Source organism: Dendrobates tinctorius, unplaced genomic scaffold (genome assembly GCF_039654945.1).
Source record: "Dendrobates tinctorius isolate UK_male_01 unplaced genomic scaffold, ASM3965494v1 ptg000443l, whole genome shotgun sequence".
In the NCBI taxonomy this organism is placed as follows: Eukaryota; Metazoa; Chordata; class Amphibia; order Anura; family Dendrobatidae; genus Dendrobates; species Dendrobates tinctorius.
The window spans coordinates 487244-505491 of NW_027362106.1; the positions used below are offsets into that span (position 1 = coordinate 487244).

General features: G+C 47.0%; 1 protein-coding gene and 1 long non-coding RNA gene across 5 annotated transcripts in view; one reads left to right on the top strand and one right to left on the bottom strand.

Moving 5' to 3' along the window:
• The window catches only part of LOC141077377 (uncharacterized), a 40811-nt gene extending 27309 nt beyond the window's left edge, over window positions 1–13502 (bottom strand). Inside the window, exon 1 of the long non-coding RNA XR_012227542.1 lies at window positions 13461–13502. This is a non-coding gene — a long non-coding RNA (uncharacterized lncRNA). The remainder of the gene's footprint in view (window positions 1–13460) is intronic.
• Window positions 1–18248, top strand: part of MCMBP (minichromosome maintenance complex binding protein) — a 192936-nt gene that overhangs the window by 86765 nt on the left and 87923 nt on the right. The gene's annotated exons all lie outside the window — the stretch shown is intronic.

Below are 18248 nucleotides of genomic sequence, written 5' to 3' on the forward strand. Positions count from 1 at the left end.
AGGGTAAAAGGGGGCGCCGGAGAGCTGCAAGTTCCAAAGCGGAACTGGAAAGTGGGATATACATAAATCTCGGCAGTTTGTAACACATTGTGGCAGCGGTGGGATAGCTAAAATAAGCCCCCCCGCGGTAAATTGTTAGGTCAAGACTAGCTTGCTGTTTTTCATCACATTGTGGCAGTGGTGGGATAACTAAGATAAGCCCCCCTGCACATGTGATAGCCGTGTGCGGCCAAAGTTCATATAACCTTCCCCTATTCCTGACAAGAGCCCTCATGGACAACTGAGTTGGGCTGGATAGATCATGGAATATAGGACATTCTTTTCTGTGAGCTTCTTCTTGACCTCTATGAATTGTGCCCTCTGCTTCTGGAGTTCCATTGAGAAATCAAGGAATATTGAAATCGTGGCATTGTTGAACTTGATGGGACTTTTTTGACGCGCCAAATGCAATTTAGCATCCCTGTCTATGCAATTGAGGAGACGTGCCAGAAAGGGTCTAGGTAGGCTGCCTGGGGGAAGTGATTTTGTAGGGACCCTATGAGCCCTTTCCACAGAAAATGTGGAGGAGAATTCATCTCCCAGAGTGTCCTTAAGCCATCCTTCTAGAAATTGCTCAGGCTGCTGGCCTTCAGAGCGCTCTGGTAAACCAATGATTCGAATGTTATTTCGGCGTAGTCCATTTTCTAGATCTGCCTTTTATCTCCAAGCATATACAGAGCCAGCCATCTTTGTTAGCTTAGTCTCTATAGGTGTAAGATTGTCTTCTAAGTGAGACACCCTTGATTCAACTTCTGTGATGCGCCCCCTCATGGCCTGCATGTCCTGCTGGAGACTGTTACGTGTTACAGAACCACTCAGCACCCAGAATATGTTGTGCAGTTATATGTATGTATAATAGGTTCCATGTGAGATACATGTCCCTAATGCATCAGTTCACAGGCTGCGCCCCTGGGCAGAGGGGACACGATATTCTCCTTTTGTCCGCCCTCCCCCCACCTTTGTAATTCCCACAATAAACATCGGCAGGCTTCGGCCACCTGCAGCTTTTGTAATGTATGTCTGGCCTGCCGCTTTTCTATTGGCCGGCCCTCTGTATCTGTGTGATATATTCTGTGTCCTGTGAGTAAAGTGTTGTCAGACTGGAAATACATGGAGAAGCAGTGATCTTTTATATGCGCCCATGTAACCAAGGAATTCCAGCCAGCGTCATTCATTCAGACTCCAGCCAATGCAGAGCGGACCTCCGAAAACACAGGGTGGTACTGAAAGAGGTACCCCAGCTTGGTAGACCCCGTTACACTGGTGACAGCAGCGGGATATGATACCCCTTCTACAGGAGGAAAGGAATGAATGGAAAACAACTACCAGAAGTTAAAGAGGACTACATTAAAAGATCTGGTGGAAGCCCGAGGGTTGATCGCCAGCAACAAAACAAAAGCGGAATTGATAGCAGCCATCATGGAACACAACAGTGCAGCGCCCCCCCCAATGTGAACGTGGAGGAGACCGAATTCCAGAGGGAGGTAAAGAACAGATTGGCGTTCTATGGCCCAAACCCTGCGGCAGAGATCATATGAGAGGTGATGGCTGATGTGCGTACTGATCTGAAGGAAAAGATGGCCGAGCGGACCAAGATAGAGCTAGCCAAGATGGAGATGGCAGAGCAGACCAAAGTGTAGCTGGCCGAGATGGCAGAGCGGAGAGAGGAGAGTCAGCGAGCAGGGGGAGCTCTGGCCTTCGACCAGGTACCTTCAACAGTAAACCACAAAAAGATCCAGTATAATGCCTTCCGACAGTTGGGGGAGGCAGAGGAAGACATTGATGGCTTTCTGCAGGACTTTGAGCGGCAGTGTGCCCTTCATCAAGTGAAGCCGGAGAAACGGGTTCAGATTCTGGCCAGCAAACTGACAGGCCGGGCAGCGGATGCCTATTGCACGGTACCTGATGACTGTATGGACTATGAGCGGATCAAAGAATTGATCTTGGCCCGGTATGCGCTGACACCAGAGGCATACCGCCAAAAGTTCCGCGGACTTATAAAACGCGTAACCGATACCCACGCTGAATGGGCCTGTAAATTACGGCGGTCACTGCTACAGTGGGTACAAGGGAGCCAAGCAACCACTAAGGAGGACGTCCTCCAGCTCTTCTTGTTAGAACGATTCTTTAATATACTAACCCCCGAGACACAGGAATGGCTTCGGGACAGGCGGCCAACGACTCTTGAGAAAGCCGCTTGTCTGGCCGATGAACATCATGATGCCAGGAGGCCGCAGTTGTCCGGATCAAGGATGGTCACTAGGGGCCCGCCCATGGACCTGGAGGGCCCCAAACCACCGAAGATTGTAGGGGGACCAGCTAGAAACCCGGCCTACCACAGTCCCCCTGGGGCGCGATGCCACACCTGCCGTCAGCTGGGCCACCTGCAAAGACAATGTCCCAACCGGACTCAGCATACCCAGTGGCCAAAGGCGGGAACAGCTACCTTCAGCCGGGCTCCTGTACACTGCTACCAAGGCGAAGCTGACCCGGCATTGGGAGCTACGACTAGCCAAGGGGTGGAAGAGATGGAGGAAGTGCTGCATGAACTAGACCCCGTGCAGGCAGCCCGGGCAGATAATCAACAACAGCATCGACAGGTCGTGTGTGTTAATGGGAAACGTATGCAGGGACTAAAATTCCGGAGCAATTTTGACCTTTTGTGAAGCCTCATCTTGTCCGGGACCAAGAGAAGACGGACCGGACAGAGGCAGTCCGTTTAGCAGGGGGAGCCATACATCGACTGCCCACTGCCAGGATTCACCTGAACTGGGGAGTCGGGGATGGCCTTGTTGATGTCGGCTTGATGGAGGATTTGCCTGCAGACGTCTTGCTGGGAAATGACTTGGGGCCCATGTTGTCTGCATTCTCGGTGGCCCCTCTGGCTAAGACATATCCTGTGACCACCCGGAGACTAGCTCGAGCTGCGGAGGCGGAATCACACTGAGGAGGCCCAGGTAAGACATCCCAGCCCTACACGTATTCCCATAGCCAGACACATTTCTTGGGCCACCCCGGATGATTTTAGGAGGGAGTTACTTGAGGATCCTTCGTTAGAGGGATATCGTGGAGAGGCACAGGGGGGGAGAGGGGTACTGGAAGGGGAACAGTTTGTATGAAAGCAGGGACTCCTCTACCGGATCACAGAGCAGCACCACACAGGGACGAGCCCCACTATAAAACGACAGCTGGTAGTTCCCAAGAAGTATAGGCAGGAGCTACTGCGAATCTCTCATGACATACCCTTAGCCGGGCACTTCGGCGTCAGTCACACCAGGCATCATCTGACACAAAACTTCTTTTGGCCGGGGGTAACCTATGATGTTCGTCAGTACTGCCAGACCTGTGACAGTTGCCAGTGCATTGGCAATAGGGGGGATCGATGCAAGGCCAAATTACGCCCCCTCCCCATTGTGGAGGAACCATTTAGCCGAGTAGCGGTCGATATGATAGGGCCGTTAGCCAAACCCAGTCTGTCAGGGAAAAAGTATATATTGACAGTGGTAGATTATGCCACACGGTATCCAGAGGCAGTTGCGTTACCTAACATACTGGCAGGGACGGTGGCGGCCGCCCTGCTCCAGGTGTTCTCACGGGTTGGATTTCCCCGGGAGATTATCTCGGACCAGGGTACCCAGTTAACAGCAGAGGTGACCAACCAACTGTGGAAGCTGTGCGGCGTAAAGTCCATTAGAAGCGCCCCGTACCACCCGCAAACCAATGGGTTGTGTGAACGCTTTAACGGGACATTAAAACAGTTCATTGGGACTTTTACCAGGACATACAGGGACTGGGAGAAATTCTTGCCACACCTCCTGTTTGCCTATCGGGAGGTGCCCCAAGAATCCACGGGGTTCTCCCCGTTCGAGCTGGTATACGGGAGACGGGTAAGGGGACCCCTAGACTGTAACACTGGGAAGGGGAGGGCCTCATAGAAGGGGTACCTATTGTACCCTATGTGCTGGAATTCCGGGACCGCCTACAGGAGCTGACTCAGGCTGTATGTGAGAAGGCCAGAGAGCGTACTTTGGAAATAGGACAGAAGGTCCTGGTGTTAGAGCCCACTAAGCAGAATAAGTTTCAAGCTGCATGGCAGGAGCCCTACCAGGTAGTGGGGAAAATAGCCGACACAACCTATAATGTCGCCGATTGTGACGACCCCAGGGTTATCCGCATGTTCCACGTGAATATGCTGAAGCCCTACCGGGAGCGCCTTGAAGAGGTAGTGGCCATGTGTGCACCTGAAGCAGAGGATTTAGCCGGACTTCCCTTACCGGATGTCTTGGGGGAAAGAACTCAGTCTAAAACATGGGACCAGGTACACTTGAGTGAAGACCTAGGCCCCCGGTAGAGACAGCAGGCGGAGGAGTTGTTGAGGCAGTGACAGAGGATGTTTTCGGGGAGACCAGGGTACACTCGCCTGGCACAACACAAGGTTGAGACCCAGGATCAGACCCCCCTGCGACAAAACCCCTTCCGCGTCCCTGAGTCTGTACGAGAGGGGATGCGACAAGAGATGCTGCGTTTAGGGGTCATTGAAGAGTCAGTCCCTCGGCATCCCCCGTAGTGTTAGTGCCCAAGAAGGATGGGACTACACGGTTTTGAGTAGGCTATCGTAGGCTCAATGAGAAAACAGTGACGGATGCATACCCCATGCCGCGTGTGGATGAGTTGTTAGACCGGCTGGCGGGGGCAAAGTATTTTGACCACCATCGATCTATGCAAAGGCTACTGGCAGATTCCCCTTAGTCCTGACGCTATTCCCAAGTCGGCATTTGTCACCCCGTTCGGCTTATTCCAGTTTCAAGTTATGCCATTCGGGATGAAGAATGCCCCGGCGACCTTCCAAAGGCTGGCTGATCGGCTTCTGGATGGTCTCCAGGACTATGCTTGTGCTTACCTGGACGACATCGCCATCTTCAGTGCGGCATGGGAAGAGCATCTAAATCACCTAGAGACAGTATTGGACAGGATCAACCAGGCCGGAATCACCCTGAACCCAAACAAGTGTCACGTGGACAACGCAGAGGTTCAGTATTTAGGGCATTGGGTGGGAAGTGGGAAACAGCGACCAGAACCAGCCAAGATTGAGGCCATAGCCAAATGGCCCATCCCACACACTAAAACCCAAGTCATGGCGTTTCTAGGGATAGCGGGGTATTACAGGAAATTCGTTCCCAATTACAGCAGCGTAGCCAAGCCTCTCACTGATCTGACCTGTAAGAACCAACCCCGCCAGGTAACCTGGACCTCAGAGTGTGAGGAAGCCTTCCGCCAACTAAAGGACGCCCTCACCAATACCCCTGTATTGGCCGCACCTGATCCAACTAAACGTTTCCTTGTGCACACAGACGCTTCTATGTTTGGATTGGGGGGCAGTACTGAGCCAAGTCGAGCCGGACGGCCAAGAACACCCGGTAGCTTACCTGAGTCGGAAACTACTGCCCCGTGAAGTAAGCTATTCGGCCATCGAAAAGGAGTGCCTGGCGGTAGTATGGGCACTCAAGAAGTTGCAACCATATTTGTATGGACGACCGTTTTCCCTCCTAACGGACCATGGGGTGGTACTGAAAGAGGTACCCCAGCTTGGTAGACCCCGTTACAGAGACGTCCCACCTCTGAGTGCACATCCTCTATTTTTTTGGTCAGGGATGTTCTAGTTAGGGATATGGCCTGCATTAACTGCTCGGATGCCTGTCTAAGAGTTAGGTCTTCCTGGTCACCACCTTCCTCATTTTCAGAAGCACGACTTTTACGCTTATCTCCAACCTTAGCCTGCGATGAATTGTTCCTAAGAGATCGTGCACTATCAGACGGATGGATCCTTGCAAATTCTTTTAGTTTGTCTGCCATCCCTGACCATTTTGAGCGAATCATAATTAACAGTAGCGTAGTATGGCAATTTTAATGAATTTATAAATGTAGAGTTACCCTTCCTCTGTTTCCAGAAGCAAAAGCACTGCCACAAGAGTATAGATACTTGTGTTAACTCAATAATATGGGTAAGTGCAAGCAGATTCAGGTAGTATAATAGGGTAAAATGTTGAGTATTGCAGCAGGTTTAAAGTTATTGCTCAAGTCCTGTGCAGCAGGATGAATTAATGTCTCACAGCAGTGGCAGCGACAGGAGACCAGAGATCCCTAAAATGGCGGGAGCCCACGGGCCAGCTATGTTATGAATAAGGGAGCGTGGGGCTCTTTTTTTCAGAGCTCTCACCACGCATCCCTCCTCTATACCTCCAGGAGAAAGATGCACTGCTCCAACGGCTCCCCCGGGATCCACAGTGTCGGAGCGCACAGTGGAAGATGGCCGCCGTCCTCCACACGCCCCGCTGTCTCACCTGTGTCTCTTCAGAGCCTGACTCACTGAGTCACGTATCGCACCTCTCTAGGTACCGGAAGTCTCCCGGGCTCCAGGGGATTGTGCTGCCTGCAGGTAAATTTCGCTTAGTGTTTAATGATCAGGATATAAGTCAATGGACAAATCCGGCGGCTCTGTGGTACAATGCAAGTCAATGGACAACACCGGATCAGTCTTTTCCCTGATCCGGCCACCGCATTCAGTCTCTCTCTCTCTGAGAACAGCCCAAGGTTAAATTATATATTCGCCTTAAAGGCACAGTGATTATACATATACAGTGGTCAGATATGCAAATTCAATTGTGTTATTGGAAAGTGTGCAGACTACAAGAGTCAGCTACCAGTAGATGAAAGGTCTGGCTTGCGAGGGAAGGGCTGCCACATGAGAGGCTTGTGGTCCCCTCTGTTCCTTGACTTCTTCCCATAAGATATGTTGACCTCCCCAGAGAAAAAGCAATAGGCCATGCTTTACATTAGCCCTTTTGGGTTAGTCCCCTCCTAACCTCTGGGCTGAGCCTAAATCCCCTTCCTTTTCCTTTAGCAGCTAAAAGCTCCAAAACCTATGAGAAGTCATACGCCTTAATGAACAGTCCTAGAGAGGCGGTTTTGGTGCCATTGGATTCAGCTGGGCCCATGCTACGTGTTGAGATTAAACATATCTTTGATATCTGGTTCCTAATAGCTATTCTACATATCTCCCGACCCTGTGGTGCTAGAATGAATCGAGATCCTGGAAGGCGTTTTCTGTTCCAGAGATCTTGAAAATGTAACTGATGTGTGGCCAGGTTAGCCCACACTCTCCTAATGAAATCATATCGGACTCAACAAAGCAGTTACACTGCATGGTATCCACATGGCAAGCAAGCCTTTTGTTCTGATCTTGGCTGGCTCAAGGTGTGAGATCCGTCACTCAGTCTTCTGAGGCTCCCCCCCCCCCCCTTTTCCTGCTGTGCTAGGTGTTCTGTTTCAGCTAAACACTCAGGCTGTGTGCCCATGATGCGATTTTTAAGCATTTTTGCCTCTATTTTCGGCACGAAGACGCTGCGAAAACGTTTAAAAATCTTGTACAGAACGCACCCCATGCATTCCTATGGCATTCCGCACATGCTGTGCTAATGCTGCGCAGCATGCTCATTCTTTTTTGCAAAATCGCAAAGAATTGCCGCGATTCCGCACCCATAGGAATGCATGGGAACCGCTTACTTCCCGCATGTGGCTATGCCCACCATGCGCGAAGTTAAGCGTCTCATGTGCGGTTGGTACCCACGGTGTGGAGGAGAGGAGACTGTCCTCCAGGCCCTGGGTACCATACCCCTGTAAAAAAAAAAAAAAATCGGGGTATATTTACCTTCCGACATCCCGCGCTGCATTCCCGGGCCTCAGCGTTCCCAGTAATGCCTTGCGGCAAGGTCCTGTGATGACGTAGTCTCGCGTTACTCTAGCGGTCTCGTGATATCGCTATAGCAACGCGAGACCGTCATCACATGTCTCGCAAGGCATCGCTGGGAACGGGAGCGTCGCTGAGACTGCGCGGGACGTCGGAAGGTAAATATACCCCGATTTTTTTTTTTTTTTTTTTTTTTTTTTTTTTTTTTACATTCTATCTTTTACTATTGATGCCGCATAGGCGGCCTCAATAGTAAAAAGCTGGTCACACTTGTCAAACACTATGTTTGACGAGTGTGACCAACCTGTCAATCACTTTCCAAGCGATGCTTCAAATCGCTTGGAAAGTGCTTGAATATCGCACGCAATAATCATGGTAAAATCGCGTGGAAAAAAAGTGCGATTTCTGGGAAGGAGTCTGGTTTTCAGTGTCTGGATTAAAATGCTTCGTGGGCACATAGCCTCAAGGGGGGTTCATAAGCCCATGCTAGATGGGGGTCCTATTGATTGACGTGAAATTATATCTCACATATTCTTCGCACTTTGTCAGACAATAATCTAAATAATTTTGCTGACAGAACTGTAGTTTGTTTTCATAGGGCTTATATCCATGTTCTGCTAAGAAACACAAAAGTGAGATGACGACTGACATGACGTTTGATCAAGACAGCAAGCAATAAATTATCCACATAAAATAAACTAAACCAACACAACCTATGGAGGAGGAAAGTTTTGCAAAATGAAGGCCATTGCAACAGTAGACATTGTCAGTGAATTTTGGGCACCTTGAGATGGCACTGTCCATGTATACTGTTGATGACCATGAATGATTGTAAACAAATACTGGGCGTCTGGATGCACAGGGTTAAAGAATGCATTTTCCAAGTTACCATAAAATGGTTTGATTTCCCAAGGAAAAATATTAATTGCACGCATGACAGATCTGGCTGCCCCTTTTCTATTAGTAAAAAACCTATATTTTGTCCAGAGTTAGTGTTAATCATTGGGGTAGAACCAGCAAAATTAAAAACTATAATGGCTGGAATGCAATTCACTGGTTGCCAATAATAAGGGTGAAGGGAAAGTAATTCACAGCTGTCTGAGTGGGGGCTGCTACCTTACGTGACCCTCCCTTTCTGTCATGTGACTGGGTCAGGGGTGCTGCTTCTTCTCTTCCTGCCACCTTACTATATGGTAAAGGAAAACTAACTCTCTGTTCTAAAAGTTTGAATCCACTCCTGCTTTTTCTGTTTTAGAAGGTCTTTTAAATCCTTCCCTCTTTTCAGGACACTTATTAACAAGCTGCTCCCTAATGGATTCCTTTTTTCATTCACAAAAGCAGTTCCCACCATACGTCTCCCAATTCACCTACAAATGGCAGAATATCTTCTATCTTTCTCCTCTGGTGTGTAATTTTCAATGGATTGTTCACTTTCCTTTGTCAAACCCTTAAGCCACCAGACTTCAGTGGGCTTTCTCAATGTGACCTGGCACGCTCAAATCATTCCAGCAAAATGTGCACTTTATTGTGGTGCTTCTTCTCTTCTGAGCTTTGCATTGTGTCTCAAAAGTAGGTTTAGCTCACATATAAGACATTGGCGCACTCACGAAAAATTGTGCAACGTATTTTGTGGTCCGTTTTCTTTTATTATCCCTTTTGAAAATTGAAAACTTGTGGCCAAAGTAACATTTTAGTGGCAAAAATGGTAATTTTCCATTGACTCAGCCCAATGTTATACGATTCTGTGAATTGATGAGCGTTAAAAATGTTCACTACACTGCTAGATGAATTCCTCAAGACTTGTAGTTTCCGAAATAGGGTCACTTGTGGGGGTTTCTGCTGCTTTGGCATGTCGGGAGCATTCGCAATGTGTTCCAGCCAAAATTGTGTTCAAGAATTCAGATGGTTCTCCTCTTCTAAACCTTGCTGTGCTCCCAAGCAGTAGTTTTCCCCCTTGTATCAGGTAGTAAAATTTTTGCGAGAATAAAGTAAAATTATTATTTTTTTTTTCACTTCCACTCTGCATTAATTCCTGTGAAGCACCTGAGGGGTTAATAAACCTCTTGAATGTGGTTTTGAGCACCTTGAGGGGTGCAGTTTATAAAATGTTACTTTTAGGTATTTTCTTTCATGTAGGTCTGTTTAAAGTCACTTCAAATATAATGTGGTCTGTTGTGAACTCTCTTGATCCCTCTGGTGGTTGCTGCGAGTAGTGGAGCTGGTCGGGTTGACAGAAGTCTATCACCTGAAGAGGACGAGTGGAAGTCAGGTGTTAAATTAGGAGGATTTAAGTGAGCAAGCTTCCTTCAGTTGCTGCTGGTGATATGGTTTTCTTCCTGTGCATTGTGAAGTCTGCTTTTCCCCTCCTTGGTCTTGCATCATTCATAGAATCATAGAGTTGGAAGAGACCTCCTGGGCCATCTGGTCCCAACCCCCTGCTCAAAGCAGGATTCGCTAAATCATCCCAGATGTCTGTCCAGCCTCTGTTTGAAGACTTCTATTGAAGGAGAACTCACCACCTCTCGTGGCAGCCTGTTCCACTCTATGATCACTCTAACCGTCAAAAATTTTTTTCTAATATCTAATCTGTATCTCCTCCCATTCAGTTTAATCCCATTGCTTTTAGTCTTTCCTTGTGCAAATGAGAATAAAGATGATCCTTCTACAATGTGACAGCCCTTGAGATATTTGTAGACAGCTATTAATTAAGTCTCCTCTCAGTCTTCTCTTTTGCAAGCTAAACATTCCCAAATCCTGCAACCTTTCCTCATAAGACAGGGTTTGCAGACCGGTCACTATTCTGATCGCTCTTTTCTGAACTTGCTCTGGTTTGTTGATGTCTTTTTTAAAATGTGGTGCCCAAAACTGGACACAGTATTCCAGATGAGGTCTGACCAAAGAGGAGTAGAGGGCAATAATGACTTCACGTGATCTAGACTGCATGCTTCTGTTAATACATCCTAGAATTGCATTTGCCTTTTTTACTGCTGCATCACACTGTTGACTCATTCAGTCTGTGATCTACAGTTGTGGCCAAAAGTATTGACACCCCTGCTATTCTGTCAGATAATACTCAGTTTCTTCCTGAAAATTATTGCAAACACAAATTCTTTGTTATTATTACCTTCATTTAATTTGTCTTAAATGAAAAAGCACAAAAAGAATTGTCCTAAAGCAAATTGGATATAATTCCACGCCAAACATAAAAAAGAGGGCGGACAAAAGTATTGGCACTGTTCGAAAAATCCTGTGATGCTTCTGTAATTTGTGTAATTAACAGCACCTGTAACTTACCAGTGGCACCTAACAGGTGTTGGCAATAACTAAATCCCACTTGCAGCCAGTTGACATGGATTAAAGTTGACTCAACCTCTGTCCTGTGTCCTTTTGTGTACCACATTGAGCATGGAGAAAAGAAAGAAGACCAAAGAACTGTCAGAGGACTTGAGAAACCAAATTGTGAGGAAGCATGAGCAATTTCAAGGCTACAAGTCCATCTCCAAAGACCTGAATGTTCCTGTGTCTACCGTGCGCAGTTTCATCAAGAAGTTTAAAGCCCATGGCACTGTGGCTAACCTCCCTAGATGTGGACGGAAAAGAAAAATTGACAAGAGATTTCAACGCAAGATTGTGCAGATGTTGGATAAAGAACCTCGACTAACATCCAAACAAGTTCAAGCTGCCCTGCAGTCCGAGGATACAACAGTGTCAACCAGTACTATCCGTCGGCGTCTGAATGAAAAGGGACTGTATGGTAGGAGACCCAGGAAGACCTCACTTCTTACCCCGAGACATAAAAAAGCCAGGCTGGAGTTTGCCAAAACTTACCTGAAAAAGCCTCAAACATTTTGTAAGAATGTTCTCTGGTCAGATGAGACAAAAGTAGAGCTTTTTGGGCAAAGGCATCAACATAGAGTTTACAGGAGAAGAAAAGAGGCGTTCAAAGAAAAGAACACTGTCCCTACAGTCAAACATGGCGGAGGTTCCCTGATGTTTTGGGGTTGCTTTGCTGCCTCTGGCACTGGACTGCTTGACCGTGTCCATGGCATTATGAAGTCTGAAGACTACCAACAAATTTTGCAGCATAATGTAGGGCCCAGTGTGAGAAAGCTGGGTCTCCCTCAGAGGTCATGGGTCTTCCAGCAGGACAATGACCCAAAACACACTTCAAAAAGCACTAGATAATGGTTTGAGAGAAAGCACTGGAGACTTCTAAGGTGGCCAGCAATGAGTCCAGACCTGAATCCCATAAAACACCTGTGGAGAGATCTAAAAATGGCAGTTTGGAGAAGGCACCCTTCTAATATCAGGGACCTGGAGCAGTTTGCCAAAGAAGAATGGTCTAAAATTCCAGCAGAGCATTGTAAGAAACTCATTGATGGTTACCGGAAGCGGTTGATCGCAGTTATTTTGGCTAAAGGTTGTGTAACCAAGTATTAGGCTGAGGGTGGCAATACTTTTGTCCTGCCCATTTTTGGAGTTTTGTGTGAAATGATCAATGTTTTGCTTTTTGCTTCATTCTCTTTTGAGTTTTTTCAGTTAAGACAAATTAAATGAAGATAATACCAAATAATTTGTTTGCGATCATTTTCAGGAAGAAACTGAGTATTATCTGGCAGAATTGCAGGGGTGTCAATACTTTTGGCCACAACTGTATTAGTATACCCAAGTCTTTTTCACATGTGCTGTTGCTTAGCCCTATTCCTTCCATTCTGCATATGCTTTTTTCATTTTTATTGCCCAGATGTAGTACTTTGCATTTTTCCCTGTTAAAAAACATTCTGTTAGTTGCTGCCCACTTCTCCAGTTTATTTAAATCTTTTTGAATCCTCTCTCTCTTCTCTAGTATTAGCTATCCCTCCTAGCTTTGTGTCATCAGCAAATTTAATCAGTTTACCCTCAATTCCTTCATCTAAATCGTTGATAAAGATGTTGAACAATACAGGGCCCAGGACAGAGCCCTGTGGTACCCCACTTGAGACATTCTTCCAACTGGATGTGCAGCCATTTACGACCACTCTTTGGGTCTGATCACTAAGCCAGTTATGAATCCACCTAGCAGTTGCCTTGTCCATTCCATTATTTCATTCAGATAAGTTATTTGTTTGCTGGAATCTTTTTGCATTTGATATAGTTTTTGCCTTTCTCTGCTTTCTGCTTTGCTGTGTGGGTTCAGCATTATTCCCTGCTGGGATTGGTGCTAGACCCTGCTCATGTCACAGCTTATGTCAGTCTGTTCAGTATTTCTAATCCCCTGTTATATTAGTATCTTTTGCTTTGCTTCCAGTTCACACCAGAATGCTGATCTAGTGGGGGAGAGGTCGTGTGGCCTCAGTGTATTTGTATATCAGATGTGTTGGATTTTTTAGGGTTTTTGCGTGATTGCAGACAGTATATTTCCTGTCCTATCTAGACAGTTTGAGGCCCCATCATTTGATTACTCTATTTTCTGCCTGCGTTTGTGCCTCATCTTGTCTCACCGGCAATATATGTTTGGGGTCTATCTATTCCTTTGGGGTTCTACTCCGGGACAGTTTAGCTTTCCCCTTTCATGCTTTACGCTTGGTTAACTCTTTGTCTGTGCCGAGGCGTCTAGGGCATCGTAGGTACGTCCCACGGCTAATTCTAGCTGTGTTGTTAGTTTTAGGGGTCTGCAATCTGCTAAGTTACCAACCTTTCTGGTTTCCTGGTTGCCTAGCTTATTCCCCTGTAATCCTCCTCGGTGACCGAATCATAACAGTGGTCCCTGGAGAAAAAAAAAATTGTTGTAAAAATTAAAAATTGATGATCAACTTTTAACCCTTCTAGAGCCTCCCAACAAAAAGTTTCAAAAATTGTTCTGATATAAAGTAGACATGTGGGAAATGTTTTTTTTTTTTTTTTTTGTTTTTTTGTTTTTTTATATAGCGCTAACATATTCCGCAGCGCTTTACAATTTTGCACACATTATCATCACTGTCCCCGATGGGGCTCACAATCTAAATTCCCTATCAGTATGTCTTTGCAATGTGGGAGGAAACCTGAGTACCCGGAGGAAACCCACGCAAACACGGGGAGAACATACAAACTCCTTGCAGATGTTGTCCTTGATGGGATTCGAACCCAGGACTCCCGTGCAGTCTGTACGCCAACCTCCGACTCCACTGCTCTGGTCACTACTGAGCATGGACATACAGTGCAGCCAGGGCTGTGCAGTCTGTGCGCCAACCTCCGACTCCACAGCTCTGGTCACTACTGAGCATGGACATACAGTGCAGCCAGGGCTGTGCAGTCTGTGCGCCAACCTCCGACTCCACAGCTCTGGTCACTACTGAGCATGGACATACAGTGCAGCCAGGGCTGTGCAGTCTGTGCGCCAACCTCCGACTCCACAGCTCTGGTCACTACTGAGCATGGACATACAGTGCAGCCAGGGCTGTGCAGTCTGTGCGCCAACCTCCGACTCCACAGCTCTGGTCACTACTGAGCATGGACATACAGTGCAGCCAGGGCTGTGCAGTCTGTGCGCCAACCTCCGACTCCACAGCTCTGGTCACTACTGAGCATGGACATACAGTGCAGCCAGGGCTGTGCAGTCTGTGCGCCAACCTCCGACTCCACAGCTCTGGTCACTACTGAGCATGGACATACAGTGCAGCCAGGGCTGTGCAGTCTGTGCGCCAACCTCCGACTCCACAGCTCTGGTCACTACTGAGCATGGACATACAGTGCAGCCAGGGCTGTGCAGTCTGTGCGCCAACCTCCGACTCCACAGCTCTGGTCACTACTGAGCTTGGACATACAGTGCAGCCAGGGCTGTGCACTATGGAGCCCCGATCTCACATTATCCCCTCTGTCTAGGGTCACAAGAAGAGACCTAAGGATCTGCATAAGCCTCATATACCGGAGATCTGGGGGCATGATGTTTGTCATAACATCCTACCGAGATCCTCCATGAACTGTTAATAAGTAATCAGAAGTGACTGAGGCCACGGGCGGTCACCAGACCCTGGTGACTGAGGCGTCGGGCGGTCACCAGACCCTGATGACTGCGAGTCCTGCAGGTTTTTAATCCAATGACGTGTAATGTGTTACCAACGGTAATGTTTGAGACTGTGGCCTCAGCTTGCCTTAGGTCGTTGATCAGGTCCTCTCGTGTAGTTCTGAGCCGATTCCTGACTTTTCTCAGAATCATCCTTACCCCACGAGGCGAGATCTTGCATGGAGCCCCAGACGGGGGGGGGGTAGAGATTGACAGTCCTCTTGTGTTTCTTTCATTTTCTAAATAATTGTGCCAACAGTTGTTGCCTTCTCACCAAGCTGCTTGCCTATTGTCCTGTAGCCCATCCCAGCCTTGTGCAGGTGTCACATACCCGCTTCTCCGCACATGACTTGAGGTTGTGCTTGCAAGGGTTAATCTATCTCCTCTCACTCAGTCCAGCATTCACCCTCTGTCCTATGCTGCAGTGGGAGCATAAATCACACCCCGACACAGACCACACACCCCGCTCCTACACGCTGCTACCACTCACCGAACACACGGCCGATGAGTCCCGGAAGTACTACTACTGTCTGTCAATCATCAAGATCACACACGCTGAGGTTATGGATTCTTTTAGCGCATACAAGGTTCAAATTTATTAGTTTTAACCCCTTAATAACAGGATCTTTTTTCCGGTTTTGCATTTTCATTTTTTGCTACCCTTCTCTCCAGAGCCATAAATTTGTATTTTTCCGTCAATATGGCCATGTGAGGTCTTATTTTTTGCGGGACGAGTTGCACTTTTGAGCGACATCATTTGTTTTAGTATGTTGCGTACTCTGACACGGGGAAAAAAAATTTCAAGTGTGGTGAAATTGCAAAAAAATTGCAATCCCACACTTGTTTTTTGTTGGCTTTTTTGCTAGGTTCGCTAAATGCTAAAACTGCCCTGCCACTATGATTCTCCAGGTCATTACGAGTTCATAGACACCAAACGTGTAGGTTCTTTTTTATTGAAGTGGTGAAAAAAAAAATTCCGAAGTTTGCTAAAAAACAAAACAAAAAAAAAAACCAACCTTGCGCCATTTTACGATACCCGTAGCATCTCCATTTTTCGTGATCTGGGCTTGGGTTAGGACTTTTTGTGTGGTAAGCTGACGTTTTTATGCAGATCCATTCTTTTGATCGCCCGTTATTACATTTTAATGCAATGTCGCTGCAACCAAAAAAACTTAATTCTGGTATTTCAATTTTTTCCTGCTACGCAGTTTAGCGATCGGGTTAATCCTTTTTTTTTTTTTTCCTAGATCAGGCGATTCTGAACACGGCGATACCCTATATGTATGTGTCAATTTTTTATTTTATTTTGAATGGGGCGAAAGGGGGGTGATTTAAACTTTCTACGTTTTTTTTTTTTTATTCTTTTCATCTTTTTTAAAACTTTTTTTAAATTTTGGCATGCTTCAATAGTCTCCATGGGAGGTTAGAAGCTGCCATAGCCTGATCGGCTCTGCTACATATAGATGATGAGCTGAATTACAGCATTGCTAGGAGCGCTGACCACTGGGTGGCGCTGATAGCAATGCCTCGTCAACAACCATAGAGGTCTTGAGGAGACCTCTGGTTGTGATGGCAGTGCATCGCTGACCCACCGATCACGTGACGGGGGTCGGTGATGCACGTATTTCTGTCCCGGCGGCCAGAAGTGCTGGCTAAATGCTGCTAGCGGCGTTTAACTAGTTAATAGGTGCGGGTAGATCGCGATTCCAACTGCGCCTATTGCGGGCACATGTCAGCTGTTGAAAACAGCTGACATGTCCCAACTTTGATTCAGGCTCACCACCGGAACCCTCAACAAAGCGGCGGGGTACTGCCATTGGACGTACTAAGGGGTTAAGCTTTAATAAAAAAGGTAGAGTGTTTACAGTAAAAGAATATATAAAAATATGGAAATAAGTGACCTAGTGACATGCAAAACAGTGATAAAATAAAAGGGAGAAACTAGCAGAAATATGTAAACTTGGCAGTCTGGTTTTCTACTCCCTGAGTGAGGGTGAGGAACATGACATGGATCACATCAGCTTCGCTACCCCTCAATGTGTGAGCAACTTTCTTTGTGTAGGCCCCAAGTTATAGACTCAGCCTGGAGATCAGATTTCTAGACCAGCTTTTTATGTTTATATTCCAATTCCTGGTTTGTGACTGGACCATGGCTACTTTACAAATGAATACATTTATTTTTTCCCTAAACACTGTTTGTGCAACCTTTATTTCTCATAGTAAATAGTGTCAGGCTGCAATTTGGTGTATCCCTTCAAAAGGCATCAGAGGTGTGACATGTTTCCAATTCTGTGCCTTCTCAGGAAGTCTCCCTTGGGTCTGAGACCAAGAAAACTGCCTTTTCTCAGGATAACATATGTTATGACCTTTATGAAGAGCTGCAGCCTGAGGACATATGCTGATTTACTGCCGGTCATACATCCATACATCACGTACAAATACATATTTCCACTACACCTCCCTCCTTATGAATGTGCATGGTGGTTGACTTGCAGGTCAGCTCCCCAGCACATATTTGGTTCCGTCCTGCCTTGGCGAGATAAGCCATCAGCATTGCCATGATCAATTCCTTTATGTTGAATTGTAAAGTCATATTGCTGTAATATCCGGCTATATCTAAGCAATTTACCGTTGTCCCCAACTACTCTGTTGAGCCAACTCAGTGGGGTATGATCTGTTATCACAGTGAAGTTGCGCCCATAGAGGTATGGTTGCAGTTTCTGCAGAGCCCACACAATTCCTAAACATTATTTTTCATTTGTGGCATAAGCCACTTCTCTGGGCAGAAGTTTCCTGCTTAGGCTGGGGTCAGACTTGAGTGTGCAATGCGAGAAACTTGCATCGTTGAAGTATATGCAGCCGCACACTCCAGTGGCAGTGCCGGGTATTAGTGCTTGTTGGGTTGTGGGGTGGGCCAGGCTGTAATGGCTTCTCCCTTTCCTGGCTCAGGTTTTAGCAGTCCCACCCGGTGTCCGAGGTATTGTACTTCCCGCATGGCTACGTGGCACTTCCCCGGCTTAACATTAAGGCCTGCAGTGTTAAGCCTCTGCAACACCTGAGCAATATGTACAAGATGTTCCTCCCAAGAAATACTAAAAATAGCCATATCATCGAGATAAGCAATGGCAAAACCATCAAATCCTTCCAATAAATGGTTATCCAACCTCTGGAAGGTGGCAGGGGCATTTTCATACCAAGTGGCTTCCTGGTGAAGATTTCTGTGAACTCGCTGGGTGCAGGGTTAAACGCTGCTGACTCCAGGGACTCCATATACTGAGGGCCAGCCCAAACATCTATTAACAGATCAGCCTCCCCCTCCTCAGGCAGGCTATAGACAGGTAAGACACAGGCCTCCCTGTCATGATGAGCCTTCAGAATATTTACATGGAACACTTTCTGACGCTTGTCATGCTCATCTAGGGTCACCACATAGTTAATATC